The sequence below is a fragment of the Podarcis cretensis genome (genome assembly GCF_951804945.1).
Source record: "Podarcis cretensis genome assembly, chromosome: 15".
In the NCBI taxonomy this organism is placed as follows: domain Eukaryota; kingdom Metazoa; phylum Chordata; class Lepidosauria; order Squamata; family Lacertidae; genus Podarcis; species Podarcis cretensis.
This window is the reverse complement of record NC_137185.1, coordinates 22,535,570-22,558,995: the sequence shown is the minus strand read 5'-3', so window position 1 is coordinate 22,558,995 and position 23,426 is coordinate 22,535,570. Positions and strand designations below refer to the sequence as shown.

Here is a 23,426-nt window from a genome sequence, read left to right as displayed (position 1 = left end):
GAATCGATCCGCTGCTACACTGCAGTTTGTGTGCCAAAAAAAGTTTAACGCTTGTGGGCCCGGGGAGGCGGGGAAAACCCTTCTGCTTTTATTTTGGAGATGTACTCTCCAAAAAAATTGGGTGGTTAGGTCTGCAGAATAAACGCTAGAGCAGACTAAACTATATTGATATGTTTTTTGGGTGTTTTTTTTTATAGAGGATTTAAAATAAAATTTACAAAGCCTGGGAGGGATGGAGAGGATTAATCCAGCGAACACATGCGATAGACAAAAGAGCAAGGAAATAGGGACTGTCCACTTTTCATTTCAACTTCTACTGTATAAAAGAACACGATTCTCTCTCTTACAATGCCGCAAAGAACCGGGAAGGGCGGCCAAAGGGCCTTCAGCCTCCGCAAATCCAGCCCACAAGAAAGGGAGCTCTCTGGCAAGACCATCAAAAACAGTTTTTCCGCAGAAAATGAAATAGCAACAGAAGAAGAAGGAAAAGAAAGAAAGAAATAAGGTGACATATCTCCCTCATCTAGTTCATTGCAAAACCTCCACTTACCGAGAAAATGTCTTGCGGCAAACAGAGCACCCTTCTCCCCCCTTTCTTGTTCTTTTTAGCTAAATATTTTCACCAACTTTCTTTCTTTCTTTAACAAAGGAAGCACAAACAAAACGAAACAAATTAAAAACAGCGGCATAGTAGACATTTTCCCCGTTATAATTATCAATTTTAAAAGGTAATATAAGAATAAGGCACGCTTTTCACAGAAGATGGATTCCTCCAGCTTAAGAATCTCTATGTATGTAACATATATATATATATATATATATATATATATATATATATATATATATATATATGGATCTTTCTGCCTATTGCCTTCCTCACCCACCTTTCTAAACTCCGCTGCAGTTCTCTTTAAACTGTTCCAATGTGGAGCCCCTGCTTAACTACAGAATGACAAGTAACATCTGTTTGTATGGAAGCCAACATCGAGTCGTCCAAAAAAAAAAAAGAAAGAAAGAAAGAAAAATAGAGGGGGGAAAGAGGCTTGGTTTCTTTATAATTTCCAACCTCGTGCTCTCTCTCTCTCTCTCTCTCTCTCTCTCTCTCTCTCTCTCTTTTCCTTTTATCCCCCCCCCCTTTTTAAAAAAGAAAATGCAATGCAAGTTTGGAAAACCTCTCCAGTGAAGCAGTCGCTGTTTCCCAAGTGTCAATTCCGAGATATAGCATATCTCTAGAAGACTGCTTTCTTACACCAAATTCAAATTTAGCCCCCACAGTATTAACATAGTAATACGCAACTTTTTTTTCCAAAAAAAAAAAAGGAGTCACATACCTTCATCACTATCAAGCCACTCCCTCCTATAGGGGTTTATTCTTCAGCTGTCAAGTTTAGGGAAGGGAAAAAAAAAGTGGGAGGGGGAGAAATGGGAGGGGTTTGGGAGGAAGAGAGAGAGAGAGAAAGAGAGAGAGAAATCTTGCCCCAAAATATTATCTTTTGTTTTACAAGTTCGGTTCTAAAAATAATAATTCAAATGTGTCCCAAATTACTTAACAAATGGCAGGGTGCTGATGATTCTGTAGCTTGTTGAATATGCCAGGGGGCCGGAGGGGGTGGGGAGGCAAGGAATCACTGTTCCAAATTGGAATAACTGGGAAGAATCCAACTCTGTAGCGGTTTCTTTGAATGAAAAAGTACTGAGCGCCCCCTCCCATTTCCCTGCGCGCACAGCACGTCCCCCCCCCAATAACCGTCTCTCAGACAACTAATTTAATCCAGTAATTGAACCAAAGAACATGAGAGTAGCTGGAAAACAGCACTGCTTCAAAATGAAAGGAATGTTTTATTAAACGGGTGGTTTGGGGGAGATCCGTGTACATACACGAGCCTCTGCACACCTCCCCACCAACATTTTTTTTTATAAAAAAAAGATGTCAGACAAGTTGCTAAGGAGACTTGTACAAACTCTAAGCACCAGCACTTTCTTGCCCTTTCCCCCTATCTTCCATCTCGTATTCTGATCACGCTCCACTGCGACACAGCCGCACCAATCCATTGCATTAATCTTGGCCTTTAACGGTGCTGACTGGCATCGCAAACTGTGTGTATATATCATCTTTCAAACTTAACAAGTTAAGGGAGAGAGAGAGAGAGAGAGATGTACAGAAAAAGGAAGAAGCAGAGACAGGGAGGAGGAGGTAAAGGAGGTGGGAAAAGGGTGGAGGAGAATCCCTCAGTTTTGAATATATAGAGGTACAAGTAAAAATAAAAATGAGCCGAGCAAAATAAGGGAATAAAGAGGAAGTGGTGCTCAGGCATATGCTGAATGCATCCCTAATTCTCATTCTCTCTCTCTCTCTCTCCTTATAACAAGATCCCACATTCCCTGGCAGATGTTGAAAGCAGTTGAATCACTGCCAAATCTAACAATGTAGAACTCAGCCTATACCGCTAGCATTTTCTCGGTCACAAAATGAAACTCCTTCTCTCGGCATAGTGAGGCTGGATGTGTATGTTGTGAGAATATATATATATATTCATACTTTGGCCCTTGGAGATAGGGGAGGGGAAACATTAACTGTAAAAAAAAAAAAATCAAAGTGTCTAACAAGCCCACCACCACCACCCCTAACTAGGGTCGTTTCTGGAGGGAGGGCGTTGAATGCCTTGTCCAACAAACCATTCCTTCCCATGTCAAACACCTCCAGCAAACAGGAATATCAATGCCAGGAAAAGGATGAACAGTTGGATTTCTTTCTTTCCTTTTTTTAAATACGTATGTCCAGGGCTGAAATTAACATTTTCTTTCAATACACAGTCACAGCCAGCTTCTCTTTTCTTTCTTTCAGCTTTTCTCTCTCTCTCCCCCTCCCTTTTTTCTTAACCACGTTGTGTGTCGGGAATTCTTAATTTTCCCTTTTCAGTGGTGGCCGAGTTGAGGAATGGCACTGTACATGCTCCTGGGGGAACTACATCGCTAAGGTTTTGCTTTCTTAAGAAAGCACACCCTGTTCGCCCCTCGTCATCATCATCTCTCTGGCCATTCTGCTTTCTTTCCAAAAATATTAGGGCTTCCAGCTCACTCCACCATAGCCTCTTTCAAGCATAATTGTGTTATGTTTATTTTAGCGGAACTCCCCAGATTGCCCCAAGGCAAAAACAAAAACAAAAAACCCAGAACCCTGATTATAATTGAAGGATTTTTTTTGGGGGGTGGAGTATTCATGTGTATACAGGACAGAATATCGCTCTTCATATTTTGTGTCATTTCAGGGTTTGTCCCTTGGTTGTCCATGGCTAATGGCCATATATTAGGGGTGGGAATCATTTTTATGCCTGTGAGACATGTTCGCTTCTGAGAAGCCTTCTGGGGACCACATGACAGTGGTGGGAGGAGCAGAAGTGAAAGTGGGCCGAGCAACAAACGTAAATTTTACCCCTGAGCAGTAGGCTGGTTTCTGCACATCCTCCTCTGTGTCCTTCATCCAGGCGAGAGAGAGCCATTATCAGAGTTCAAGGATACATTTCTAGCCAAGCAAAAACACTCAAGAAGGGTGTGAAGCAATGTTGCTTGGGGGGTGGGGCTGGGGAAAGTTTTGGTGGCCTGGGAACAGTTCTAAGAATGAGAGAATGAGAGAATGAGAGAATGAGAGAATGAGAGAATGAGAGAAAGAGAGAGAGGGGGGGGTCCAGCAGCTCCTCACCCCTGCCATACATGCATCTTCCTGCTACCACCATTGCAGTCTTTTCTTTATTATCATTGCTAAACTTTCACCCAGCTGCATCCATAATACTCTAAGATAAACGAGGTTCAACAAGAATAACCCTAAAGCAGAACACTTAATGGAAGGTTCTTGGTGCATGACCTTGCAGCACGCAACGTGCCTGCACAAGGTGGTCTATACAAGGGTGTTAGTTGCCTGTCTATTAGTTCATGAAGAGACTTTCCCAGGTAGGAATTATGTAGCATAAGAAAAGCTCCTTGAAGAGAAGGAGGGGCACAGAATTCTGCCCTCCTCTCACCAAAGCACTGTGGTCCAGGTAGATAGTCTCCAATCCTCTCCCAGCTGGAATTGAATAGGCATCAAGTGGCTTCCTGAATCTCTGAAGATGCTTTATACTGAGCCAGATCTTTCTAAAGTGGGTATCACCCTTTCACTGAATAAGCAGGTGGAAATGCTGTAATGGTGGTCCACAGAAAGCCACGGCATTGGGCAGGGAGGGGGCGGCAGGGGGCTGAATTAGTCCTGCATCCACTGGATCCTGAACCAGGCCTGCTCCTTAAGTGTGGGCTGACTTCTCCAAGGATCTGAAGTCAAGTTCACCCACCTCTCTCCCACAGTGTCTCCGTCCTCCATATTCTACTGATTGACCTTGGAGCAACATTCAGAGTTGCCTTCACTTGGAGCCCAGAAGCCTTGTGATCTGTCCTTCATCCCGCTGCCTTATCTACCTGTCCTGATGACCTTGCGTTTGCCAGATCTTCTCTAAGTACGGAAAATTCCACTGCATCTTTATTGGATGCAGTGGTGCCCAACTGCAAGATGAGCCCTGCCCAGTCTTTCCACTGAATGGCAGCCCCACACAATTCTGAGCATTGAACAGGAGTCAATGAAGCACCACAGGTAAGACTATCTTCTCTACCAAGCAGAGGACATCCCTGTCCAGGTGGGAGAAGGAAAGCTAGCTGGAAGCAGCTGGAAGCAGCACGTGGAAGGGAAACAGCTGCAACCTTCACCCTATTGAACCTCCTGGAGTTTCAGAATTGCAATTGAGCTCCTCCTACTTCTAACACCACATGTGCTAACAGGATCAGGAAGTGGTCCAAAACATGTCTGATACATCCTCCAAAGCACCTACACATATGAGCTCGTAAAGTTTGAATGTGGGATGTAGGATATGACCAGATGATGGTCTAAAGGCTCATGAAATAGTTCTATTGTTGAAGCTAAGCAAGCCTGGCCATGTAACCTGCTTGGCTGGGGGACCACCTGGGAACCAGATGGAAGCTGCTCTGAGCACTTTGGAGGAAGCGTAAGCCAATATATTCCTACCACCAGTGAATATCCTAGTGGGCCCCCTTCAAGCAGCAAATCATGTTGCAGGTGCAATTCTGACTGCCAGACCACCAAGGAAATATTTATTCATCATGGGCTAACTAACTAACACCAACTAACACATCAGCACAAGGATTTCCACTCGCACAACAACCCAGACACACCTTGTGCCCTCCCCAAATCTACTCTATCAGAACAGATTTATGGGGGTAGGATTATAATTAGGAAAGGGATAATGAGTCTATTTTGAGACTGTGTTAATTTCACATTTTCACATTTGTCTCTGTGTTGTTGTTTTTTTTAAAAAAATCCACCCTAAAATTAATATCTAAATACTGCTTAAAATGCATTTTATCACATAATATTTTATCTAAATATAGGCACTTCTGAATGTATTTTATGCCAAGGTTTAGACTTATTTTATGCACTATGGTATGTTCCATAAGCTGAGGACTTGTATTACCAATTTGGAGAACTCAGAAATCTAAAGAATAACTATACTTTGTTCCCTATATTAGGTCGCTGGGGATCACAAGCAGGGAGGGTGCTGTTGCACCCAGGTCCTGGTTTTGGGCTTTCCATAGACATCTGGTTAGACACTAGGAGAATAGGATGCTAGGAGGTCTTTGGTCAGATCCAGCAGGGATTTTCTTACATGCTAAGCTCCCTCCCCTCCAAAAGCGGGTTGTGGGTTTGAATCCCCCCCCCCCAATGCCAGATGGCTGTCCCATTTCATCTCCTGCAAATAGGATGGTGAACTGGAGTGACTGTTTTGGTCCACACACGAAGATTGTCCACATGTAATGAAGATCAAAAACTGACTTCTGTCTCTTAAAACACACACACACCACAGACTTGTGCTGTCCATTCCACAAACAATATTGAAAAGGGCAACATTGAAGGTGCTCTGAAGTCTACAAGATTGTCTATTTGGGGATCTTTCTGTATCTGCAACTTGGATGGACAGTCTTGCAGCTTCTAAGGATAGGAGGAGAGGCAAAATGCAGATACTGATGTGCCTGACCTGCAGTTAGAGGGTGTGAGAAGAAATTTCGCTGGCTGCCTTATTTACTCTCTGAAATTTTGTTGATGTTTTTCCTGATTTTCCTTGAATTCACTTCAAACTTCCGTGCTAGGCAAAACCTGATAACAGTTAAGGCATGTGTGGGGAAAAGGCACACACACTTCTTTAGAAATGCAATGAGTCTTCCAGAACTCATCTGGGTCCCAGGGCCAGCTCTGCCATTAGGCAGGGTGAGGCATTTGCCTCAGGGAAGGAGTGATGTGCTTGTGGGATTGTCCTCCTTAGGTGCCAACTTAGCTTGGGCTGGCCTTGGGCGTTCTGCACCTTGACTTGGTGTGGGAAGAAGGAATCATTTCCTGCTCCACCTCAGGCATAAATGCATATTAGGCCAGCCCTGTCAGCTCTCCTTAATACACATCACCAAGGGAGGAATCTCTGGATTTGCATTTCAATTTATTTATTCAAAAAATGTACATCCTCCCCTTCTCCCCCTGCGAAAAGACTTGCTCAGAGCAGCTTGAGAACAAAAAGCAAACATAAAATGACCAATAATTCAATCACCAACACACAAAATAGTGCAACTATTTTTTTAAAAAAGTGCAAAAGCATCAAGGGTAACACTAACAGTCATCAGTAGCAGAAGTTTAAGCTTGTTTAAGAAAGCTGAGTGTCTAAGCATCTGCTCTGCATGCAGAAAGGTTCAACCTCCAATGGCATCTTCAGGTAGGACTGTGAACATCCTCCACCTGAAACCCTGGATGGCTGCTGCCAGTCAGTGCAGAGCTAGATTGACCATTGGTCTGACCCAGTATAAGACTTCTTTCCTGTCTTCTGGTGAAATTTTTCGATTGCCATCAGAACACAAAGATAGAGAAAGCTAACTTGATCTCTTGGGAGCAGGGAGTTCCACATAATTTCAGGTGCAATTTCAGTAGGACCTTATGGAAATCATTATTTAGTGTTGTTGTTATTCATCATCATTTGAATATCCTGCTTTTCATCGCCCAGGCCCAGACATCCTGAGCTTCAGCGAGGTCCTGCAACTCAAATATGAGTTCTCAGTTCACCTTACACTGCTTTCTTTATCATGGAGGTAGCATGCAGAACACTTGACCCAGGTTTAAGATCTGGCATGTTCAGTACCCAGTACCCAGATTTCAAGACCCAGAGGTGTTCCTGCTCCTAAGGTAGATTTACCAGATATCAAAAGGTGTTTGACTTACCCATTCTGGCAACATCTGGTTTATGAATCCATGCACCTGGGAATTTAAAACAGCAACCATGAATTCATGAGAAACAGCTAGTCTTCAATAGGATTTTAGGCAAGAAAAGAGCCCATTCAAAATGCACCAGCTTCCCCCCCCCCAAAAAAAAAAAAACATGACAGAAGGAAATACAATTCTGACCGGTGGACTTTGGCATAGATTGTCCTGTACAACTAGCTTTAGCATAGCAATCATGGTGAATTTTATTGAAGGGCTACTGACTTTGCTCTGATGCCCTGCCTATGAGCTTCATAAGGGCACCTGGCTGGTCACTGTAGGAAATGGCCAGATATTGCACTGTTGCACTGGGGGGATATTTGGCCTGATGCAGCACAACTTATCTTATAAAGGGTCTTACCTCCACAGTGGCTGGAAAATGGCAACATACAAGTTTGAGGCAGATCACGAGGCAGGAAATCATGAGAATGCAGAGCCATAATCCATCACTCTATATGCGTTTATGGGGCTCTTGGGGGGAAAAGATCCCTCCCATTCTGTACTTCCAGGGTCAGGAGCAGGAGGCTCATTGATTCCCTACTGGGCAAGCATGCATGGCTATTGGGTTATATTTGACTTGGAAGGTCACAAGGTGCACAAAGGTGTCCTTGCATGAATGCCTTTCAGTGTGGGTCCCAAGGAGAGCCATAGAATCATAGATTTGGAAGAGACCATGAGTACCACCTAGTCTAACCTCCTGCAGTGCAGGAATATGCAGCTCTCCCATACGGGGATCCAGTGGCATAGCGTGGGTTGTCAGCACCCGGGGCAAGGCAAGTAATTTGCGCCCCCTAACCCGTGGATTTGCGCCCCCTAACCCTAACCCCCAGATGTTGCGCCCGGTGCGGCCGGCCCCCCTGCACCCCCCACGCTATGCCACTGCGGGGATCGAACCTGCAACCATGGCATTATTAGCACCACATTTAAACTAACTGTGCTATCCAGGCCCTAAATGGAAGCGGGGTGTGGTGGGGATAAGGCAATTTCAGACAGGTTCCCCATTCCTCTTGCAACCCCAAGGGCTGCAGCCAGAAGAGAAATGTTGGGTCCAAGAGCACCCCATTGCATGCATGGGGCTCTACTTACAGAGCTCTGTATCCCACCCGTTGTCCTGGCATTATTCTGCTGCTGCTATCCAAAGCACACTTGCCATCAAAACAAATCAATCTCGCTTCCAAGCAAATGTATTTAGATCTGGGACATAATCGAGAAGCTGTAAGGACAAGTTCAGCTGGAGACCAGCATGGCTGTTTGGCTTGTGTTAATTGGGAGCAGCCTAGAGGTGCACATGCTTTAAAGGGATTTAGAATATGCAGATGGGCAATACGGGCGACTCTCCCCCTTCCGTTTCCCCAGACGAAAGAGCAACGTCAGTGAGTCCAGCAGGGACAGCAAAAATCAAGTTAAGAAGCCGGCACAAGACAAGGCTCATCTAGCTCTCCCCTCCTTTCAGCCACTGCTCGAGAGAGACAGCGACAGCCCCACCGCAGTGTAGCTTTTGGCTTCATGTCTCTCTGCAGCAGACAGAGCCTCGGCTGAGCTTGCAAAATCTAGGTCACCTGAATGTTTGCCTGCCTGCATTTCTTAAATGATACCTCCCGTCGGCGTCTCATGCACCAGCGCTGAGTTGGGGAATGACTCAGAAATAGCCTTGATCAAGAGCATAGTCTGGGGCTGGGCTGACACAGTCTGCCCAAGTGTGTGTGTGTGTGTGTGTGTGTGTGTGTGTGTCTGTTGTGGGGAGGGAGGTAGTTGTGCGCTTTTGGCAAGGTAGCTCATGCTTCTCCCTGCAGATGGAGCAGGAAGAAAGGAGCAGATCATCCATTATTGGCAATCAGGGAATTGCTCCATGGAGAATAGACTTTGAGTTTGCAATCAGAAGGAAGGGGTATTGATTTCTTTGTTGGTTGCCAGAAGCAAAGGCCAATGGGCGGCGGGGCTTAATCAGCGCTCTGTGTGCATTCTCTGATTCCACCTAAGAGCAGTAAATCTGAAGAAATTAGTAAGAAATTTCTTACTTTAAAAAACACACACATACACACACATGCATCTAGCCCTTATGACTACATACTCAGTGATCTAGAAATGCAGTTTGTTATGGGTGCTGAGAGTTGTAGGGAGCAGGGGTGCCAACTTGAATAAAATATTTTGGGGGCCCACGTAAGCCCCACTCCACACAACCAATCACATGACACAGTGCACACACACCATTTGAATGGCAATGCCCATCAATTTTGTGGGGGCCCATCTCCCTCAAATATTTTATTGCGGGGGCTGAATTACCCACAACCCCTAGGAGTTGGCTCCTATGGCTGGGAGACCCACCCCCATTCACTTTCCAGAGCTACAGTTCCCAGCATGATTTCACAATCAAGCCCTCTTTCCAGGGAACTCTGGGAACTGTAGTTCTGTAAGAAGAATGGGAGCCTCTGAACAACTCTCAGCACCCTGAACAAATGACACTTCCCAAGATTCTTTGGGAGCAGTCCTGGCTGTGGTATGATACAGCTTTAAATGTATAGTCCGGATCATGTTCATTAGATTCAATGTATCTACTTTGAGTAGCATTTAGTTGAATTGATTGAGGTCTTTCTTTGCATTGATGATATACCGTAGATTCGGGCGTATTAGGCGACTGGGCGTATTAGGCAACCCCCAAATTGGCAGCTGCAATTTGGGGGTTCATCTTATAAGTCCAGTCACCTAATATGCTGGACAGCCCCACGCCGGGAGAAAGCCACAGAAAGCAGCATTGGGCAGGCTCCGCGCTGGGCGGCTCTCTCCCAGTGCAGAGCGGACCCCCTGCTGCTACTGCTGCTTCGGAGCCACCGCAGCAGCAGTGGGGGGCAGATACCCGGCGTATAAGATGACCCCCCGACTTTTTAACCTCTTTTCTGGGGTTAAAAAGTCATCTTATACGCCGGAATCTACAGTACTCTGCGTCAGAAGCACAGATTTCCATGGACTTGGATAAGGGCCCGACGAGATGAGATATGGAAGATTGTTCCCACATCTTGGATAGTTTGGTGACTAAGACCAATGTCCAGTTATTTGACTCACTCAGTGTGAGACACTCTCCTTGTTGGACAACAACTTCCAACATTCCCAGCCAGCATGGCCCAAGGTCATACAATGGGAGTTGCCGTCCAACAACATTTGATTCACAGCCTCTTGGATTTTCTTTTTAATGAATGATTTAGAATGTCACCCCCTATGAATTAGACAATGGTTAGAAAAATATAAAAACCACGAGCATCTTTGAACAAGCTCCCCTACTTTTCTCAAATACAGGATAGAATGCTTTTCCTAAAACGATGCTGGTGGCAATACACATTTGCATCTAAGAATAAATCGCAATTCTTCTACAGAAGTAAAGGAGGATTAGCTGAATTCTTGGAGGAGAAAGCCCAATCTCTCCATTGCTTTTTATATCGGTCCTGGAGGTTTTGCTAAATATGATTAGAAAGGACCAATTGGTTAAAGGTATACAAGTCGGAGTTAAACAGTACAAATTGAAAGCATTTGCCGATGATCTGGTATTGACATTACAGGAGCCAGAATCTAGTACTAAAAGAGTTTTGGAATTGATTCAAGAATTTGGTCAGGTAGCGGGATTTAAGTTGAATAAGATGAAAACTAAGGTTTTAGAGAAAAATCTAACAGTGATTGAGAGAGAGAGGTTTCAGAAGGAGACAGGATTAACATTGGTCAAGAAAGTGAAATACCTAGGGGTTAAGAATGTGACTGCTAAGAATGTGAATTTATTTAAAGATAATTATGAAAAATGTTGGACGGAAGTGAAAAAAGGATTTAGAAACATGGTCAAATTTGAAGTTATCATTGCTAGGCCGAATTGCTGTGATAAAAATGAATGTATTGCCAAGGATGTTGTTTTTGTTTCAAACACTGCAAATTCTGGACAAACTGGATTGTTTCAAGAAGTGGCAGAGAGATATTTCTAGATTTGTCTGGCAGGGCAAGAAGCCTCGAATAAAATTTAAGATATTAACTGATGCTAAAGAAAGAGGTGGATTTGCCCTGCCAGACCTTAAGCTTTACTATGAATCAGCCGTATTTTGTTGGCTGAGAGAATGGCTGCTTCTTGAAAACACGGACATTCTGGACTTAGAAGGTTTTAATAATGTTTTTGGGTGGCATGCATATTTGTGGTATGACAAGGTCAAAGCTCATAAGGCTTTTAAAAACCATATTGCCAGGAAAGCACTGTTTAATGTCTGTATAAGATATAAGGATTTGTTTGAAAACAAAACTCCAAAGTGGTTGTCACCAATGGAAGCAAAGGCTCAGAAAAAGCTCAATATGGAGGCCAAATGGCCGAAATATTGGGAAATTTTGGAACAAGAGGGAGATAGATTAAAACTGCAGAGTTTTGAAAAACTAAAAAACAAAGTGCGAGATTGGCTTCATTATTACCAAATAATGGAGGTTTACAATTTGGAGAAGAAAATTGGCTTCCAGGTGGAAAAATCAAAATTGGAAATAGATCCCAAAACTAAGAACTTGTCAAGAATGTATAACTTGCTGTTGAAATGGGGCACTCAGGATGAAACGGTAAAATCGGTTATGATTAAATGGGCACAAGATGTTGGACATAATATTATGATGGCTGACTGGGAACAGTTATGGACCACAGGTATGAAGTTTACGGCATGTAATGCCTTAAGAGAGAATATAATGAAAATGATCTATAGGTGGTACATGACACCAGTCAAGCTTGCAAAAATTTATCATTTGCTCGAAAATAAATGTTGGAAATGCAAAGAGACTGAAGGTACATTCTTTCACCTTTGGTGGACATGCCCAAGGATTAAGACTTTCTGGGAGATGATCTATAACGAAATGAAAAAGGTATTTAAATATACCTTTCTGAAGAAACCAGAGGCCTTTCTCCTGGGCATGGTCGGCCAATTGGTGTTAAAGAAGGATAGAACTTTCTTTATGTATGCCACAACAGCAGCAAGAATACTTATTGCAAAGTATTGGAAGACACAAGATTTACCCACCCGGGAAGAATGGCAGATGAAGGTGATGGACTACATGGAACTGGCGGAAATGACTGGCAGAATCTGAGACCAGGGAGAAGAGTCGGTGGAAGAAGATTGGAAAAAATTGTCTACAGAAACATTGTAAAATTAAGGAATGTTAGAAGGATGTTGGAATGAAGCTATGTGGTTTTAGCAGAAATGTTATAAAGGATTAAGTAAAAATGGAATGGTAATTAGTGAAAGAGGAGAATGTAAAATTATAGTATATCAAGATAATTTTTTAGGATAAAAACAAAGATGGAAAGGATTTGCTGAAATATCTAATTGAACTAGAATACAAAAAAGGGAGGTGTGAGGAGGTCAAGGAAATAAGCAAAGGAAAGGAAGTTATGTAAAGGTTGGATTTGTGGGGTTTTTTTGTTTTTTTGTTTTTTGTTTTGTTTTTGTGCTTTGTCTGTTTAACTTTTTCTACTTTTCTTTCTGTAACCTTCAAAACTTTAATAAAATCTATTATTAAAAAGAGAGAGAGAGAGAGAGAAAGCTATCAGTGACTGCAGTGCTAGCCATGGTGGCTGTGCTCTGCATCTCCCATTGGACGCAGTGATGATCCTGAATACAAGCTGCTGCAGACTACAGGAAGGAGAGGACTCTTGTGCTCAGGTCCTGCTTGTGAGTTTCCCACAGGCATCTGGTTGGCTACTGGACTCATTGGGCCATTGGCCTGATGCAGCAGGCTTGTCATATGTTCTTATTTCATATTCACTGCACATTTGTGTAGAATTCATCAAAACCTGTATGATAAAGGAACTGCAGTTTAATTGAGTGATAGACTTATGTCAGGATATAGCTTACTGATTCATCATAAACTTTCTGCACAAGGAATGGAAAGCATCTAGCCCTCCTCATTGTGAGCATCCTTCCAAGCCAATCTGTTTCTTAATGTTTCTAGTCTTTCCAAAATTTCAGCTTGGGCTGGGGGCAGCAATGACCAAAATAGGCTTATTAGAGCGTTTTCTTCTGTAGAGAAAATGTCCTTTTTCTCGCTCATAGGGTATTGTGAGTCGTATAGGGATGTGCCTTTCCTTTTTGATTTTGTTGACTCTCGTTTATGATGGTCAAGCCAGACCATCTCCATATCACTAGACCATCTAGCCCTCCTGATGTTTCTGAACTACAACTCCCATCATGCCTAGCTAGGGCTGATGGGAGATGTAGATGTGGTGGGCATAATTTTCCCCAGGATCTTGCTAACTGTTGCCTTTGCTGAAATGAAAATTAATATTTATTTTCCACATGTTGAAGCTGCTGTGGCTCTGTGATTGACTGCACATGCCAAAGGTCCCAGGTGGAATCCCATCATCTCCAGGTAGGGATTGGCAAAATCCCTGTTTGAAACCCAGGAGAGTCACTGCCAATCAGAGTAGACAACACTGAGCTCAATAGACCAATGCTTTGATTTGTTGTAAGGAAACTTCCTATGCATGCATGCAACTTGACCATCATGAGGGCTAGGAACTTGAAGACCTTTCAAAAGCACAGCTAAACAATGATTTGGGAGTTGGGGGTCAGACTGAATGAAGAATTATTGAATTGTTAAAGGGTGGCAGTGCAACTTCGGTTGTTTATTTGAGTTGTAAAACACCTTGAGTACAGTAATGTAGAAAGGTGGTATGCAATTCAAAAGTGAAATGAAATCTATCCTCAGGGTTTTTAAAGATGAGCTCTAATACAAACTCAGGGCAGCGCACGATCAGTGCACTGTACATCTCACTAACTCCTGTCCAGTCTCAACATAAGGCATCATAACCTTTTCCCAAAGATATGAATGAAATCCAAGCATTCAGCATGCTGAAAACCCAGCAAGACCTCACTTCAGCTGCATAAAATTTGTTCCAGAACAGGCTGTGGTTTCACTTCCTCCCACATTCACCAAGAGTGGTGACTCAGAGATCCACAGCAAGGGCAGGGAGCAACTTTTGCTGGGACTTAAAAGGAAGAGTGGATGCAGTCCCCCACCCCTACCTCCTACCCCAAAGAACTTTCACTTTCAGAGAATATGGTTTCAATCAATTTCCGTTTCCATAAAGGTTGCTGGGATTCTCCCCCTCCCCCTTTTCTTTCTTTCTTTCTTTCTTTCTTTTTTTTTGAATCTCTGCTCATTTGACAAGCGAGCATTATATTTGCAAGCTGATCGGCAAGCCAAAACACGCTCGCGTTCATTCATAACACTGAACTCTCCTGCGTTAAACAGCCGATTAGAGTGAATGAAGTGGGTGTGTAACTTCCTTGAAATCCTCCAGAGACCTGTCAAAGCAAAGCTACCGCAGCGCAGCACTCGCCGTGAAGCACGGAGATCAGAGGTGTAGCTGAAAAGCGTTGCTCTGCAGAAAGACAGGGGTGGAATCTGCCCAGAAGGTTTGTTAGGAAAGGGCTGACGAGGTTTAAGAAGTGGCCATGGAGCCGTTTCACCCAACGAAGCCGAACGTGGAAAGATTCAGGACAAACAAATGAAAGTGCGACTTTGGACAGTGCATAGATAAACTATGGAACTCACTCCTGCAGGAAGGGCTTGAAAGAGAATTGGACAAATTCATGGAAGAGAAAACTACCAATGGATTGCAAAAATGGTGTGGTTCTGAATTACTTGGAAAATCCCCGGGGTCTGTTCAGTTTTGGCTACTAGTGATGCAAGTTAACTCTGTGGACTGACTCCCATGTTACCTTGATTTGATTCCCTGCCTTTGGCCTTAATAAGGAAGAGACTGTTCTACCAAGGAATCAGAACTGCATTCTCTATCAGCAGCTCTTATCCAGGATATCCTTTATACAGAGGGGTGCACTGAGGAATACACAACATTTCATACACAAAGGGCTTCCTCATCCCTTTGTGGCCCATATGAACTGGCTACGTAGGCCTTCCAGCAGCTAATGGTCAGTGCCAGATTACCAAATACGCAGAGTAGGCTCCAGCCTATGGGCCCCATGCCTTTCAGGGGCCCCACGACAATGGTTCAAAACAATATTGATTTTAGAGATTTTAAAAAAGGCTGGCACAGCTAATGGTGGGGGTCAACCAGGAGACTCTGCCAGCAAAACTGGCTTGCCCTACTCCCCATTCCACTAGAGCAACTTAGAAGCTTTGGGAACCATGGGCCACAACTCTGCAGGACTATAGCGCCTCTGCTGCAGCAGTCCAGTGGTGGTAGTGCAACTTGCAGCCTGGCAGGGACTAGCTGACCTGAGCAGCCAATAGGGATCCATCTACCGTTTTGACAGCTACTGACTTCCTTGGTTGTTTTGTTTGTTGCTTGTTTGTTTGTTCCTGATTGCACAGACTAAGCAATTGGCCATTCTGCGCAGCAAGCTGGATTGCTCACAGACTGCCTGGAGCCAACTTGACTTAAAACCAGTTCCGAGCCTGTCTCATTTTGTTTTATGGGCCTTGGCATTCAGGCAATGGGGTGCCACAGTGATCTGCCCAACTCCAGCAGTCATCTGCCAGTGCCCTTTTCAGGGCACCCCAGTTGTCATTGCAGAGGTGGGTGGCCATCAAAGAAAAGTGTTTTTGCCCCCTCCTTCTGCCAGTGTTCAACATCCTCCCTAGGTGAGCTTGCTTGGCACCTCCATTTTTCTTTAGGTGCCAAGAGAAAACCTTTCAGTTGGTTTTTATGGCATCCTTAAGTATCTCTCCAAGTTTTTTAATTGGTTGTTTATAGAGTTTTTGTGGATTTGCCTGCTGCTGTTTTAGCACTTTCTCGGTCTCGTTTTTGGTCGCTTTCATCTTTTGATGTTTCATTTGTTATAGCTTTGCTGCAAACCTCCCTAGAATCCTTGATGGAAGGCTGGTACATACATTAAATAAAAATAAATAACAGTTTAGGGGCTGAGCCCTGGCTCATATGTCAACCTTGGCATGACAACACACTCCTTCCCTAGCTGTAAGAATGTAAGGAGAGATTTGCGGGATTGGCCCAGGAGTCCCATCATTGAGTCCAACATCCCTAATTCCCACAGGGACCAACCCGATGCCCCCAGGAATGCCAAAAAGCAGGATTTGGAGGCAATAGCTCACCCCTATTGAAAATGGTATCCAGGACTACATTGGCTTTGAACAAGAAGGTCCCATTTAGGCAGGCATAGCCCTGCAGATCTTGCTGTCCCCCAAAAACCTCCCACCATCCCTGGACATCAATTTTCCTGCATTTTTAGTTATTATTGGTGCTATTTTTCCAGAAAAAGAGGTGCCAGAACTCACCATGAAAACACTTCCCTCATTTTCTTAGAATGCCAATAGCACCCACATGAGACGTGCCAGAACTGAGTTTTGTTGAGTTCCAGCTGGAAAAAGGAAAAGAAAAAGTCCTGGTTATCATGACTAAGACCATATTCACACCATACATTTAAAGCACAATGAAATCACTTTAAACAGTCATGGCTTCCCCAAAAGAATTATGGGAGCTGCAGTTTGTTAAGGATGCTGAGACTTGTTTGGAGACACCCACACACCACATCCCCCTCCCAGTTCCCTAAATTCTCTGTAAAGAGGCTTTGATTGTTAAACCATTCTGGGAATTTTAGCTCTGGGAGAGGAGTAGGGGGTCTTATTGCCTATCCCTCATCTTAAGGTCTCATATACATGTTTGCATGTAGTTTTGCCCAACAGACAACAAAAGAAATAGTGGTCTTGCATTATAGACATATCTGCAAAGCAATTTCCCTAATTTAATAGAGTTTCATATGTTCTTTTCACTGATCTATACATTTATATGCATTGTTGACCCATTATTGTGCATTTTTGTACACATTTCATGACTGGAGAACTGCGTTGCAAAAATCAGAGAAGTGCAAAGTTTTAAATGATGGCTGTTTTTCAGATTGCTTATTCTTTCCAAAGCTTTAAATGTGAACTGAATCAAATTTCTCCCCCATCCCTGGTCCCAAAACATGGTTCCTGTTGTCTTAATTCTGAGCACCTTTATTTTTATGAGTTAGGCTCTGAATGCACACACAGACACACAGTCTTCTGCATCCGCAGACATCTCAGGGCTCTCCTAATCACAGTCCACCACATGCAACACAACCAGTAGTACAGTAAGGATGAGTTCCAGTAGGAACTCTGGCTAGGAGAGGAGAGGAGGCAATGAACTCCTCACTTCAGTTCCCCCTTTTTAACTGCAGGAATTCAGGCGTTGGCAGGCAGAGCTGAGACTAAGAAGTGATACACACTGTTTCCATTCTCGTTACCCTGACGGGCATGAACATTCATTTCTCTATTTGCTTCTGGCTGGCACTCACCGCTCGCTTTTGGAAGGGGATTCTGCGGTTTCATTGCTGTGAAGTGATCGTGGCCGATGACTCAAGGTGCAGAAGATGCATTTGCAAAGCCAGACTCATTGGTGGAGAGACAGGCAAGGGGGTGTGTTATACGGGGGGGGGGGGGGGAGAGAGAAAGACACACACACACACACAAAACCCCCTTGCCTTCTTCCCTGACAAAATGGGCAGAGTGATGGGAGGGTGAGGAGGCGCAGGTCCCTCTTGTCTGATTCATTTCCTGAAGAAATAAATGCCATACAGAGCAAACGAGTGATTAATGCCGAATCTATGCCTGACACATACTGGAAGAACGATATGAGTGAAATCTGGCACGCAATTAGCCACTTAGAAAAATAACCTGTTGCCAAAAAAGGTGGAGGTTATTTTTGAAGCCAATAGAGTTTCTCCCTCCCTCCCTCCCTCCCTCCCTCTCTCCCTCCCTCTCTCTCTCTCTTTATGAGCTGGAGGGAGGATTAAAGACAGCAGTAGATTAAGAAGCAAATCAAAGATAATTATTAAAAAGGTCCTGAGCCAGCAACTGCTGAAGGAGAGAAAATAAATCTCCCCTTGGATTCACTGGAATGCATCAGGAACGCAACATATATTCTTAAATTCTGTTTTCAAAGTGTTTGGATGGTATAGGCTGGCACAGAGAATGAACTCTGTGAAACCCAGGGCATTTTGGGGTCTCTAATTCCCCCTGGATAGAGATAAAAATCTAGCAAAAAGCAAGTTGGAGGGAAAGTATTAAGTCCAGTAGCTTTCTGGGAGATAAGAGCAAAAGCTCCCTTTCAGCACACCTGCATACAGTTCCAGACTCAATACCTGGCATCTCCAGTAAAAAGGGATCTCACAGAGTAGAGCCAGGAAAGAAATCTCTCTAGGAATTGACACAGAGTGTAATCTAGGGTCATGGAGGATCAAGGAACTAGTACTATTTCTGCAGCAGAGTCGTTGTAGAGTCCCTGTCCCTAAAGCCATCCAATCTGCAGGAGAGGAGAGCTTTTGGGCCACTGAGAAGTCCTCACCCTTTGTTCTGGTTGAAGCCAATCAGAGTGAACGGAGGTGAGTCAGCTACAGAGGATTGGCTCCTAGGGTCACTCTGGAGAACGCATGCAGGAAGAACACTGATGAGGAGTTGTTCTGTATGCTCCAAAGCTAAGCTTTTGGGAACAACAGAGAACACAAGGTGCTTCAGGTTCAAGAAAGTGGAGAGTTTATTGGGGATTAGGGTATATAGGGATTGTTTATGCATTTTGAGAAAATGATGAATAAAGTTAAGAAGTTAAGAAAGAGAATGGAGTGCAAGTTCTGTTATGTGCAATAGAACTTCAAGGAAAACAAAAGTCATTCCAAAAGAAGATACTGGAGCATTCCAGATCCTTTGCTCATGGAAAATAGTAGATCTAGCTGAAAGGCAGCACGTGGAGATCTGCATTCATTGTTGCAATACACTCTTAATTATTATTATTAGCGTATAATCATATAATTATAAGATTATTGCATAATCTTAAAGTGCGTAGCTGTGAGGGAGAATGGCTGTGTGGCAATCATGAAATTACTCTTTACATTAAAGTGCAACAGACCAATGCAGCTACTGTTTAGGAAAGCAGGTGAAAGTAATATCTTTCTGACTTCAGTGTGGCACACATAGTGCCTTCAAATTTTTATGAAACAACATAGGAAGAGAGAGAAACGATTTTAAAAGCAATGACAAATGAAGATGAAATGAACAGGAAGGAAGGGAATGGGGTGGAATGGAAGATGGTATTGTGTCGAGTAGTGTTGGGGTGGTAGAGTATACAAGGAACACTACAATAATCACGGGGCAGGGAGGATGAATTTTCTAGCATGGCACAAAACTTTCACAAAACGGCCCAAGTGGTTTTGATTTGGCTCCAGGACTGAAAGAGAGCTCTCAAGAGAGAGAGTTGATCTAATAGTGCAAAAGCAAGGATGCACAAATCTATGCATTTCAGTGTTTTTTAGTTTCTCTTGTTTTAATGTTCTTAGAATATTTTATTAATTTCGCAGTAATATAACTGTCAGAGCTGCCCAAGGTCCCAACTCACAGAGGACCAACGCCAGGTCGTCGTTATATACAAAAGTCTTTATTGAAGTTCAGTTTCCATTCCAAAGCCGTAGCGCGCAGCTCTACGTCTTAAACCCTAGACCGCCGAAGTTCCGTCTGAATCTCCTCCCCCCTGACACCAGTTTAAGATTCCAGCCCTGCTCCACCTCTTCCTCTGCTCTCTTCTCCTCTGGGTCCTCCTGTCCGCTGGGGCATTCCCCTTTCTGGACTCTTCTGACGCTGAGTCCCCTGACTCCTCCCCCTGTCTCCGGCGGGCTTTAGGACCCGGTTCCCAATCCTCGTTCTCTGCTGCCCTGCGCGCCTGTACTTTTGAACTTGGCTCTCGCGCCAACCCAGTGACCTTCCTCCTGACCGTTACACTGCTTCTGTCACTGCTTCCCTCTTCCGGGATGCTAGCTGGACCTGACCTCCCCTCCGTTGCCTGACTCTCCGATGGAGGCGTGGTCAGCCCTGACTCCTCTTCTCTCCCTGCTGGGGGAGACGCTACCCCCGATACCTGGGACTCTTCCCCCCCACTATGCTCAGGTGGGGAAGCTGGTCCTGATCTCCAACTGCTGCTCTGGGAGTCCCCGCTGGCCCCTTGCTTCTGGAGTGTCCCCCTTGGGACCCCCCTTGCCCTGGCCACCGGCGCCCCCTTCTGTGAATCTTCCGATTCGCTGGAGAGGCTCATGGAATCTCTCGGGCCACTGTCATCTTCTCCTACGCTGCCCTCAGATTCTTCCCCTTCGCTCTCCATCTCCCCTCTTCCCTGTGCTTCTGCTCCTGAGCCCCTGACAATAACACTGATCAATTTCAACAAAATCTATAAAGGGTTAAATTTTAAATTCAGTTCTCCACATTTCCACATCAGTTCAAGATTTTTATTTTTTTCAAACGGAAAGTCCTTCTGAGCATTTCAGTGTGAATTTATCTGAATATACACATGTTTTATGTAATTTTGCCTAATATGCACGTATGTGCAAAGCAATTTCCCCAAATATATAGTGCATTTTTGTGTGTCATTTTCACTAATCTATGCATTTTAATGCACATTTTGCCCCCTAGCCTGTTCATTTTTGCACACAGTCCTTGACTGGAGAACCACATTGCAGAATTCAGAGAGGTGTGGATTTCAATGGATAGCTACGTTTGGCTTAACTTTGAAAAGTGTGACTTAAATAGTTTGTCTTTCAGTGTGAATGGAATGGAATTTCTCCTCTGTGTGCAACAGCATTCAGAAGGAGTGCAAAACCAAAGACCTGCATTAAAAATTACCGAAAGTGCCGTGCTGAAGTCAGTCGCGCTTCAGCATTATGCAAAAGTTGGTCTCCATCTCCCCGTCTCTTTGCTTACTCGGTAGAACTGGAATTTGCCCAGGAAGGTTGATCCAGCCAGACCGCTGATGTGCCTCATTCCACTGTCTGCCCCCAAACTGAGACAGGGCACCTGGTCTGTCTCAGCCTAGCAACCAGCCTCAAAGCCAGCTTTCAAGTGCATTTTCTAACTGCTCCATCTCTGGCATGGATGACAGCAACGCTATTGTTTAGCCCAGGTAAAATGACCTCTGTTTAGTTTGCCAGCTCAATGACTTTGAGAGAATGCCTGGCTTTGAGATAACTCCTTGGGGGGAAAGATATCCAGAGGGCTGTATCAGTTCTTACGGTGGTATTAAGGCAAAAGTGGGTCTCGTGGCAGGGCTTTTGGTTGGCTTCCTTTCACAGTAGCCAACATCTCACTGAGGAGACAGACTTGTGTCTGGGGGGGGGGGTACCACTGTGAATGAAAGCTGCTCCATTCAAAAGTAATAGCAGCAATCCCCACGCATGGCATGGAGGAAAGTGGTCCAGAAGGACCACAGGAGAAGGACCATTATCTCCACGGTAGAATACCTGCTTTGGATGGAGGAGATCCTTGGGATCTCCAAGTGTTTCTGGGAAAGATGATTGCCTAAAACTGTGGACAGTCACTGCCAGTCAGTGCATATAAGAATGACCTAGATCAGTGTTTCCCAAACTTGGGTCACCAGCTGTTGGACTACAACTCCCATTATCCCTAGGTAGCAGGACCAGTGGTCAGGGATGATGGAAATTGCAGTCCAAAAACAGCTAGAGACACAGGTTTGGGAAACACTGGCCTAGATGAATCATGTGGTTTAATGCTCTAAATTTGGGAAGGGGTGTAGCTCAGTGGTACAACATGTGGCTTTGAGTGCAGAATGTCCCAAGTTCAAACCCCAGCGTCTCCAGAGAAAGAGCTAGGGAAGATCACTATTTGAAAACTATGGACAGTCACCACCAGCCAATGTAGGGAGTGGCAAGCTAGATTGTCCAAAATGAGCTTCCTGTGTAGCCCTTATCAAGTTTTCTGCATGGAATGTTTTGCTATGGAAGGATGTTCACATTGGGATACCGAACAGGTCTACTCAGAAATCAGCTCCTGATTTCAGTGGGAGTTATCTCTGGGTAAGTGTCTAGAGGACTGCACCCTCAGTCACCTGGAGGAGGGCTCTTCATTGTCCCCTGTCTTCCAGAGGCCTGTCTGGACTCAGCTAGACATTAGGAGTTAAATGTTGCACTCTTCCTACAGAGACTCTGGAGGCACCCTCACTTTTGACTTGCAGGAGTCTCTTGGAGGCTTCTTTGTGCCAACAGACCTTTTCAGTGTGGTGTAGTGGTTAAGAGCAGTAGACTCGTAATCTGGTGAACCAGGTTTGCGTCTCCATTCCTCCACATGCAGCTGCTGGGTGACCTTGGGCTAGTCACACTTCTTTGAAGTCTCTCAGCCCCACTCACCTCAGAGAGTGTTTGTTGTGGGGGAGGAAGGGAAAGGAGAATGTTAGCCGCTTTGAGACTCCTTTGGGTAGTGATAAAGCAGGATATCAAATCCAAACTCTTCTTTGCAGTCAGTTGACTTTCACATTCAATTTATGTATTTATTTATCTAATAAGGATTATTATTATTATTTACTTATTAAATTTATATACCGCCCTATACCCACAGATCTCGGGGCAGTTTATGGGATAAAATTACAATATAAAATATACTGTACCATATAAAAATGATTTTTTTTTTTTAGCAGTATACACTGCCTTGACAGCTTGCCATATGGCAGTACAGAAATACTTCTATAAATAAATAATATCAGAGTTCAAAGACACATTCCTACCAGGAAAAAAAAAAAGATTCAAGGAAGGGATGTTGGAGGGCTGGGGAGAGAGAGTGTGGCCAAGGAAGTAGCATGTCTGAAGGAGATATGTGGCCTGAGGAGATTTCCAAGGGCCAGATAGAGATGTATGGAAGACACACTTGGCTCCTACACCTAGTGCATGGCATGCAATGAGGATTTTATGCATTGGCTGTGTAGCCCCTTGGGGCCTAGGCATGTACCTTTCTTTCTGTGTTCCTCTGACCCAGCAGAAACTTGCAGGACAGGAAGTTAGAGAAGTCAGCTGGGATTCTCCTGACAGCCTGGGTAAGAAGCAGAGGTGGTTTTCTTTCTGGAGAACTTCTTGCCCATGTCTCACTCTTCTCTCCTGCTTGCTCTGCTGAAACAACGAGGTGCAAAGAAATCCTGACCATGCGCTAGATTTACAACAGACTTCAGTAGAATCAGAACATGAAGCTTACGTGAAGCCTGGCAGCTCCTGAAGAAAATGCTCTGCTGCAAGCAACATTATTGGAGTAGAAACTTCAG

The 23,426-nt window shown here is 44.2% G+C and overlaps 1 long non-coding RNA gene across 1 annotated transcript in view; it reads right to left on the bottom strand.

The window, feature by feature from the left end:
• Positions 1-1,793: 1,793 nt before the first annotated feature.
• Positions 1,794-23,426, bottom strand: part of LOC307203797 — a 32,274-nt gene continuing 10,641 nt past the window's right edge. The window contains exons 3-6 of the long non-coding RNA XR_013833360.1: positions 23,120-23,274; positions 16,601-16,683; positions 7,301-7,336; positions 1,794-2,120 (exon numbers count right to left, since the gene is read on the bottom strand). This is a non-coding gene — a long non-coding RNA (uncharacterized lncRNA). The remainder of the gene's footprint in view (positions 2,121-7,300; positions 7,337-16,600; positions 16,684-23,119; positions 23,275-23,426) is intronic.